The sequence below is a fragment of the Malus sylvestris genome, chromosome 7, assembly GCF_916048215.2.
Source record: "Malus sylvestris chromosome 7, drMalSylv7.2, whole genome shotgun sequence".
Classification (NCBI taxonomy): Eukaryota; Viridiplantae; Streptophyta; class Magnoliopsida; order Rosales; family Rosaceae; genus Malus; species Malus sylvestris.
The window spans coordinates 19307456-19316747 of NC_062266.1; the positions used below are offsets into that span (position 1 = coordinate 19307456).

General features: G+C 38.3%; 2 long non-coding RNA genes across 2 annotated transcripts; one reads left to right on the forward strand and one right to left on the reverse strand.

Annotated features, from left to right (window-relative positions):
• Window positions 1–1388: 1388 nt before the first annotated feature.
• On the forward strand, window positions 1389–3495 carry LOC126627915 (uncharacterized). The gene is made up of 2 exons (XR_007625174.1): window positions 1389–2158; window positions 3370–3495. It is a non-coding gene; the product is annotated as an uncharacterized LOC126627915 (long non-coding RNA).
• Window positions 2827–4033, reverse strand: LOC126627916 (uncharacterized). Its single transcript, XR_007625175.1, has 2 exons — window positions 3841–4033; window positions 2827–2987 (listed from the first exon to the last, which is right to left on the reverse strand). It is a non-coding gene; the product is annotated as an uncharacterized LOC126627916 (long non-coding RNA).
• Window positions 4034–9292: the final 5259 nt, after the last annotated feature.

Genomic DNA, 9292 nt, shown 5'->3' on the forward strand with positions numbered 1-9292 from the left:
TTTACCTAGTTTCCTGCGAGTTTTCCCACGGACCAGTCACCTTTCAGGCTATTTTCCGACCATCTCCGGCAACCATTGGGCTTCCAAAAAGGTATAATCTTGTTCTACACTTTCCTATGATATATTATGGGTCGAATTTGGTTAAGAAACGATTGAGTTACGAAGCTTTAAAAATTGCCCAAACTTCAAGCCAAGGCTTCGGGACACTTAACAGAGTTTTTAACGGAATGACCAAAATAATAGATGGTGAACAATCTCAGAGACCATTTCTATTGATTTTCAATCTCATGGACTAAAGTGATGTGTTATACAAATCTCAGGGACCATTTTGGCTAAAAAGCCAAAATTCTACTTTTTATGTTATTAATTTTTTAACACAAGAATCTCATAACTTGTATAGAGTGTACCACCCCATGCTCTTGGCACATTGAAAAGTTTCTCGTCATCATGATTACTATTGGAAAATAACACCACAAAAATAAAACAGGAGAATGTAATTCAATTCGAAATATTTTTCTTATTTTAGGCAAAAAACAAAAAGCAAAAAAAAAAAAACTATTAATGTAGCTGACGATGTGACAAAAAGGTGGGAGAAAAAAGTGGAGTGTTTGAAGTTTTTTTTTGTGGTGGGGGGGGGGGGGAGTTTTACGCTCCCAGTGCATAAAAATTAGTGGGTAGTTTTTTTTTATTAAAATGTAAAGATTTGAAGCCTTTTTCATTAGCCTTATTCCTTTCCCATCTCTTTTCTTCATCAACTTTTTTTCATAACCATATGTCTCAGGAAACGAAATCAAACCACCCACATTTGGTTCGATTTTGAATTTTTCAAACCCACTCTTACTTTGTGCCATTTCTCTCCCAATTTCCAATCTCACTCACCCTTATAAAAAAATAGACAAATTTAAAATCATTAAGACATTTATTTATGGGGAAGAAAATGAACGAATACAATTTTGCAATGAAACACTAAAATGATTATCATTTTATCCCACAATCGAATTTGAGTATTTTTGACAAACATGATATTTGAGGAAAGACCTCAAAGATAGGCAGTTCGATTGTTAAAAACACATTACAAAGTAGACCTTACAAAATATGTGTAAAAAATATGTCCACCAATCATAATTCATTCAAATATATACACACACACACACATACATATATACATATAATATTAAATTTGAATTTCTATATTTCAAGCAAGAGTTACTAGTGATGAACAACATTGAAGAAAAATCACCTCATTTAAAATGTAAATATATATTGTATCATAGTACTACGGTTTAATTATATTTCTCTTTACTTGTAAGTAAGACGTCTTAGGTTTGATTTTCGTCAAAAGCGAATTCGAACTAAATTATTATAGTTAATCCATTGTGAGGCTTAGCCCATTTTCCTGCCCTTTAGTATAAACTAGCAGGAATGCCCGCGCTTTGCTGCGGGTTTTCAAACTATAACCAACAACATACATGAAAATATCCACAGAAAAATTAAATGAAAATCCTGCAGCAATACAGTCGCATTCTTAAATGCAGCAATTTAGACAACCCACGTTTTACCTAAGCAACACTCACAAAACCACAAACAATCCCAGAAAAGTTACTGACTTTAGAATTAATTCAAGTATATTAGGAGCACGTTTGCACTCAATACAGGGAACCAGTCGAAAGCAAATCCGTAGCTCTTCTAACTTTTCTAATTGAAATTTGTGGGCAATAAAAGCCGTCGACAAAATAAAACAAAATTTTCACAAATTATCAAAAAAAATTCAGCAACAAATTGCCAATGAAAAGCACACAAGTCATAAACAATCAAAATTAAAAGCAGGAAAGAGTGAGAGTAGTGTATCAGGCCGATGTCCGACTCGTCATGGAGAGCTTCAATCACTTATCCTGGCAACTCGGCTAAAAGAGCTTTGAGAGAAAAATAGGCATTATCGCAACTATCTTGAGAAGTGAATTTCACATGCACAACTGAAATTTCAAAACCCACCACTGAAGCACCATATGGAAACAACAAAGAAGAAATTTAGTCAACTTTTCCATGAAAATCCACCCGTAGACTATTTGTGCATTCCTTAAACAAAGTTATTTTCTGATCATTAGTATCCTAACCAAAGCAATTTCCAACTTCAACATTCAAAAGGAAAACATACAAAGTTTATATTAATCACTCAAAGTGATGTTTATATTTTGTACCACTACTGATTAACCTTAATACATACATTTCGAGGGTCCTCACTAACACTTGAAACCTCTTTGACACATAAAGCTGAAAAATGCAAATAAGTAAATTGCTTTGAAAAATATATTAGGATGATATTACCTTCCCAATCACAGCTTATTTGCATCTTGCCAAAATTTTCGGACTCGGATTTAAAAAATTTCGACATTGTATTGCTAGGACCACCCAATTCGCTTGATTAAAAAACATTCCTTTCCCAAAACCTTTGAACTGTTCAGAGTCCAAATTCTAGAAAACAAATGCTAATCAATAACAATTAATGCTGGGTAATCACTGAAATTAAAGTCCAGAATTTACTAATGTCAAACTTACAGCCAAAGGAGCAATCAATGTACTGAACTCCAAAGAAAAATCTTCACATAAAGTATCTAATTTCCAAAATCTTTTTCATTCATAATTTGAAATAATTCAAAATTGCAAGCAAGAAAACGCTCCAATTCGAAAAAGCTCTGCAAGGTCATGAAATTACCCATGAATATCGCCACAAATTGTCACTGGCCTTTTCACATGCATGCAAATAAATAATAATAAGTGCCTACCCATATAGTTTAAAAGATCCACAGTAGTGTTACCAATTCAAAATGAAGGACAATAATAACGCTTTTTTCCCATACAAAATGAAATAACAGTGAAATATGTAATGTAATACAAATATAATAAGAGACTAAAGAGACCAAAATTTACACCTGAACATTGATTTCTCCCATTAGAATTTCCTTGGCTTTCTCGCATAACATTCTCACCTACAGTGAAGCAATGAAGAAATGATCATGTATAGATAGACGGTTCTGATACCAAAAGACAGGAGATAACTTCTTCTCTTTTTTTCTTTTTCTTTTAAATAGAAAACATAATATAACTTAAAAGGTGCTTAAACAAACCATTCTGGCATATAGCCAAGTTCTATACTGAAGTAAAAGTCCCTGATTATACTTTAATCCATTTCACATAGTTTTGTATGAGACAATTCACTTTGAAAAATACAACTGCCTTATCTTAAAGTGGTAATGCAACTGCCTTATCTATAGTCAATCGCTAAAATATTTATAGGAATCCAATCCATTTTTTAAATAAATGAGAAGCATGCTATAAGACAATTTGGTTCTTCACCTAATCAGCTCAAAGTTCCCTCGCCAAAATGCATTCTTCAACTGAAATAGATTTATGAGACTATAAGTATCCCCTCTTTTTATGCCATATCCAACTAATTTCATGTCATTCCAAAAATGGCCTATTTACCATTTCCCGCAAGATACAGATTATAGATCTTGTAGTAAATTTAGACAAAGTAAGGCATTTGATTTAAAATCACAATAAACAGAACCAGCATTACATCACTACAAACACAAATAAAAGTAACTTGCTTGTAGTCAATTAGGCTATATGATCTTTGCTTGCGGCATCTCTAACTATTCGGTTAGCGTCCTTCACTTAATGAATCATGCGTTTTTCAAAGCATTACTAATATACAATTGAAAATCACAGAAAGAACAAGAAATGAACATTTCACAACGAAGAACTAATTTCTAATTATTTAAAAATTAGTCATCAAATTTCATAAATAAATAAACCCAAAAGAATGCAAAAAATTGGAACCTTTGGGTGAGCAAGTAATGTCTTGTATCAAAATCCTTTCTCCCTCCGGTGCTGTCGCTGCACCCAACCATGAATCAGAGAAGAAGCAGAGGATTGAGCATGGAGTGGAGAGAGTTCCATTGCGAGAGAGAAAGAACAGAGAGTGTGTGCATCTAACAATTTAAGCATGATCTGATGGATTTTTAAGAATGAAATTTCATATCATAACCAACTTATCTTTACAAATTTGTAATCTTCTCCTATCAGCCAAACACAAAATTTGAAGATCCTTCATATCCTTCTTTCTGTTATAATTATGATTATCTTAATCATAGTTTAGCAATTAAATAAGAAGTTGTTTTGTAATTAGTCATGCCAGCTAGCTTTGAGAGTTTTGGGGAACCATATATGTAGCCACTTGTGAAAGAAAAGGCAGAACGAATATTCAAAAAGAAATATATTAAAAATAAAAAAAAACTCTTCGCTCTCTAGCTCTTCTCTGTATTCCTCCATCCTCCATTGTTACATACTTGTAGGTCTGAGTTAAGATTCTGAGTTGTGATCACAACAATTGGTATCATCCTGCTCGATCCTTGATTCCCTCTTGTATGCCCCGTCACGCTCCGACGACTCGTTTCACAACCATGGTTGACCGTCTCACTGCCGTTGAAGCTACTTTGGCGGATCTCCCCAACCTTCTTCGCAATTCTATTACCGCCGCGAACGCCGACTTCTCGGCCACGATCACTGCTGACTTCGATGCTAAGTTAGCTTCCTCCTTCGCGCAACTCCAACGTGAGCAGTCCTTGGTCGGTGGTGCTGGATCTTCCCATATCCCTCCAATCACCGTCGATCCTATTCCTCCGCCAGTTCCCGTCACGGATGATGCTGATCTCCGTCTTTTGGAGACTCCTCGACACCCTCGTCGTGATCCATTTGAGCCCGGGGGAGGGCCGCCTAAATTTCAGTGGCAACAACGGGTGGATTTTCCCTGTTTTTCCGATGGCGATGATCCTATCACTTGGATCTACAAGGCTGAGCAATATTTTGCTTGTTACAACACTCTAGATCCACAAAAGGTCCTTACAGCCTCCTTCTACTTGGAGCATGAGGCGATGCAGTGGTTCAAATGGCGCAATTGCTTATTCACTACTCCTATTTGGGAGGAATTTACTAGTGCACTATGTAGGGAGTTTGGACCCTCTGAGTTCGAGGATTGTACTAAGTCATTATTTAAGCTGCGCCAAACAGGTACTCTGAAGGAATATGTGACTAAATTTCGTAGGCTTGCTAATCGTGCTTCCGGTGTTGGTCCTGCCCTCCTCAAGAGTTGTTTCCTTGGGGGTTTAAAAAGGGAATTGGTTTATGATGTCAAATTATTGAGGCCTGCGTCCGTCCATGATGTTATCTCTATCGCTGTTCAGGTTGATGCTAAACTTTCTGCGCTGCGTTTCCACAACCCTCGCACTATACCTGCAACTAAGGTCACTTCACTGCCCATCATGCCACCCCGACCTAAAACTACCAATTTACCATATCGTAAGCTCACTCTTGAGGAAGTACAGAGAAAGAAGGACCAGGGGGAATGTTGGTTTTGCCCTGAGAAATGGGTCATGGGGCATAAATGCACGCATAAACAGTTGCTTTTATTAGATGTGTGTGATGCTGGAGAATTGTGTGAGGAGAATGACGAGGTTGTGCAAGCTGAGTTGCAAGGAATGGCATTGAGTGAATGTGCATTTTATGGCATGAATGCTAAGCGCTTCCTACAAACTATGAAGGTTTTGGGTAGTGTTAAGGGCCAACCCGTGTGAATCCTCTTCGACTCGGGTAGTACCCACAATTTTATTGATTCTAGGTTCACTAAGAAATTGGGGTGGTCTTTACAAACAACCAAACCATTTGAGGTAATGATAGCAGATGGCGGAAAAATCAAAAGTCAGGGTTGTTGTAGACACATTCCGTTGGAATTGGGAGGATACCACTGTCACACTGATTTGTTTGCATTGCCTTTGGGAGGGGTGTGACTTGGTGTTGGGGGTGCAATGGTTGTCTACTGTGAGTCTCGTACTCTGGGATTTTCAATTACTCACAATGGAGTTTTAAGTGGGCCAAAACAAGTTCAAACTGTCCCATAGTACACCACCACAGCTGGCTGTCCAGGAAATGTCATTACAGCAGCTCAACAAGGAAATCTATGCTTCTAATTTGGGAGTTTTATTGTATTCATTGAAGTATACACCAAAGGATACTAGCACCCTCAGTGCTCAACAAAGGGAAGAGTTACAGGCAGTCTTAATGAGATTTGATGAAATGTTTCAGATTCCTTCACAGTTGCCTCCACATAGAGCACAGGATCACAAAATTCCGCTTCTCCAAGGGTCTAAGCCTCCAAGCATTCGGCCTTACCATTATGGCCTTGCACAGAAAGATGAAATTGAGAAAGCAGTGCAGGAACTTCTAAAAGTAGGGTTCATCAGGCCTAGTCACAGTCCATTCTCATTCCTTGTGCTGTTGGTGAAGAAAAAAGAAGGGGCATGGAGGTTATGCATGGACTACAGGGAATTAAACAGACTCACAATCAAGGATAAGTATCCGATTCCACTGATTGATGATCTTTTGGATGAATTATATGGAGCTCGCTATTTCTCAAAGCTTGATCTAAGGTCTGGCTATCACCAAATTCGAATGCATAAGGATGACATTGAAAAAACAACTTTTCAAACTTATGAGGGCCATTATGAGTTCCTAGTTATGCCCTTTGGCCTCACTAATGCCCTTGCAACATTTCAAAGCCTCATGAATAACATTTTTAAACCTTACTTACGAAAGTTTATCCTTGTGTTCTTTGATGACATATTGATATACAGTAAGTCGTGGGAGGAACACCTGGTGCATTTGGGAAAAACTCTAGAATTATTACAACAACATCAATTGTTTGTCAAGAAACAAAAGTGTTCTTTTGGGCAGCACCAGGTGGAATACCTTGGCCATATAGTATCCTGTGAGGGAGTCTCTGCGGATCCTGCAAAAATCCAAGCTATATTGGAGTGGCCTACTCCTAAGAATGTGAAGGAGTTAAAGGGGATTTTTGGGGTTAACAAGTTACTACAGAAAATTTGTACCTGGATATGGCAAAATCTGCCAGCCCTTGTACAAACTCACTGGAAGTGAAGGGTTCATGTGGTCAGAAGCAACTGAGACAGCATTCCAGAAATTGAAGCAAGCCATGACTTCACCCCAATTGCTAGCCTTACCCAACTTTGCAGAACCATTTATAGTTGAGTGTGATGCTTCGGGTTTAGGTATTGGAGCAGTTTTGCAGCAACATGGGAGGCCTATTGCCTTTGTCAGCCAAGCTTTAGGTCCAAGAAATCAGGCGTTGTCAACTTATGAAAAGGAGCTAATTGCCATCGTTTATGCAGTAAAAAAATGGCAAAACTACTTACAAGGGCGCCATTTCATTATCAAAACAGACCATAATAGTCTGAAATATTTCTTGAGTCAAAGAACCAACACCCCATTCCAACAAAAATGGGTGTCCAAACTGTTGGGATTTGATTATGAGGTGCAATATAGACATGGTAAGGAAAACATTGTGGCAGATGCTCTTTCTCGGGTTCCAGGGTCACCACCCCTTTCTGAGCTACCTTTAGAGGAGCAGGGAGAATTACTAGTTGTTACTTATCCTTATTTTGGGTGGTTGGATGACCTCAAGAGAGATTTGGAACATGATCCGTGGGTTAGATCAAAGAAACAAGAAGTAGCGGGACAAGATCCTAGAACTACTATCACTGCTACTAAGTATCACCTGGATAATGGCTTCTTGAAATACAAGCATAGGATTGTATTGGGAGTTGATTCTAGCTGGAGGAGAAAAGTTTTTAAGGAGCATCACTCTACTCCCACAGCAGGTCATGAAGGGGTATTGAAGACGTACCAACGATTGAAAAGAGGCTTTTATTGGGTTGGGATGAAAAAAGATATAAAAGCTTGGGTGGATGAATGCAGGGCTTGTCAACAGAATAAGTATGAAACAATATCACCACCTGGGTTACTGCAACCTCTTCCAATTCCACAGCAAGCCTGGACAGATATAAGTAGGGATTTCATCTGTGGATTACCTCCATGTAAGGGGAAGTCAGTCGTTCTAGTGGTGGTGGATAGACTCTCTAAGTATGGGAATTTCATAGCATTGGGGCACCCATATACTGCTAGCATGGTAGCACAAGAATTTGTGGAAAACATTTTCAAGTTGCATGGCATGCCACTGACCATAGTGAGTGACAGGGATCCCATTTTCCTTAGTGCCTTTTGGAGGGAGTTTTTTAGACTACAAGGATCAAAGTTATGCATGAGTTCGGGTTATCACCCACAAAGTGATGGACAGACGGAGGTTGTCAACAGATGTTTAGAAACCTATCTGAGATGCTTCACTAGCTGGCAACCCAAGAAGTGGCTCCAGTGGCTTCCTTGGGCTGAATGGAGTTACAACACTTCATTTCACACTGCGTCCAAGTTCACACCTTTCGAAATTGTATATGGCTACCCTCCTCCACACATTGCCTCTTATGACTTGGTTCTGCTAAACTGGAGAGTGTTGAACAAGGACTGATGGCAAGAGACAAAATGTTGACAATGCTCAAAACCAATCTGATCATTGCTCAAAACAGAATGAAGGTACAGGCGAATAAAAACAGGAGTGAGAGAACATTTGAGGTGGGAGATTGGGTCTACTTGAAACTCATTCCCTACCAGCTGTAATCATTAGCAACTCATGCATTCCACAAACTTCACCCAAAGTTCTATGAGCCTTTTGAAGTATTAGAGAAAGTTGGTAGTGTGGCTTACAAGCTAAAACTTCCTGAGAACTCCAAGATACATCCCGTCTTCCATGTCAGTTGTTTGAAGAAACATGTGGGTCCTGATGTTAATCTTGTGTCACTGTTACCACTAGTGACTGATGATGGACTACAAGCTCAAGAACCTGTGGCAGTGCTACAAAGAAGGGTCTACAAGAAGAACAAGGCAGCTGGGGTTCAACTGCTTATTCAGTGGAAGGACAAGAACGTTGAAAAATCTACTTGGGAAGATTATGATGAGTTCACTGCAAAATTTCCAGGATTCAAGTTTTAACAGCAACCTTGAGGACAAGGTTTAATTGAAGGGCGAGGCAATGTTATAATTGTGATTATCTTAATCATAGTTTAGCAATTAAATAAGAAGTTGTTTTGTAAGTAGTCATGCCAGCTAGCTTTGAGAGTTTTGGGGAACCATATATGTAGCCACTTGTGAAAGAAAAGGCAGAACGAATATTCAAAAAGAAATATATTAAAAAAAAAAAAAAAACTCTTCGCTCTCTAGCTCTTCTCTGTATTCATCCATCCTCCATTGTTACATACTTGCAGGTCTGAGTTAAGGTTCTGAGTTGTGATCATAACATTTTCTTTTCGTTTCGGGTTTCGACCTAAAA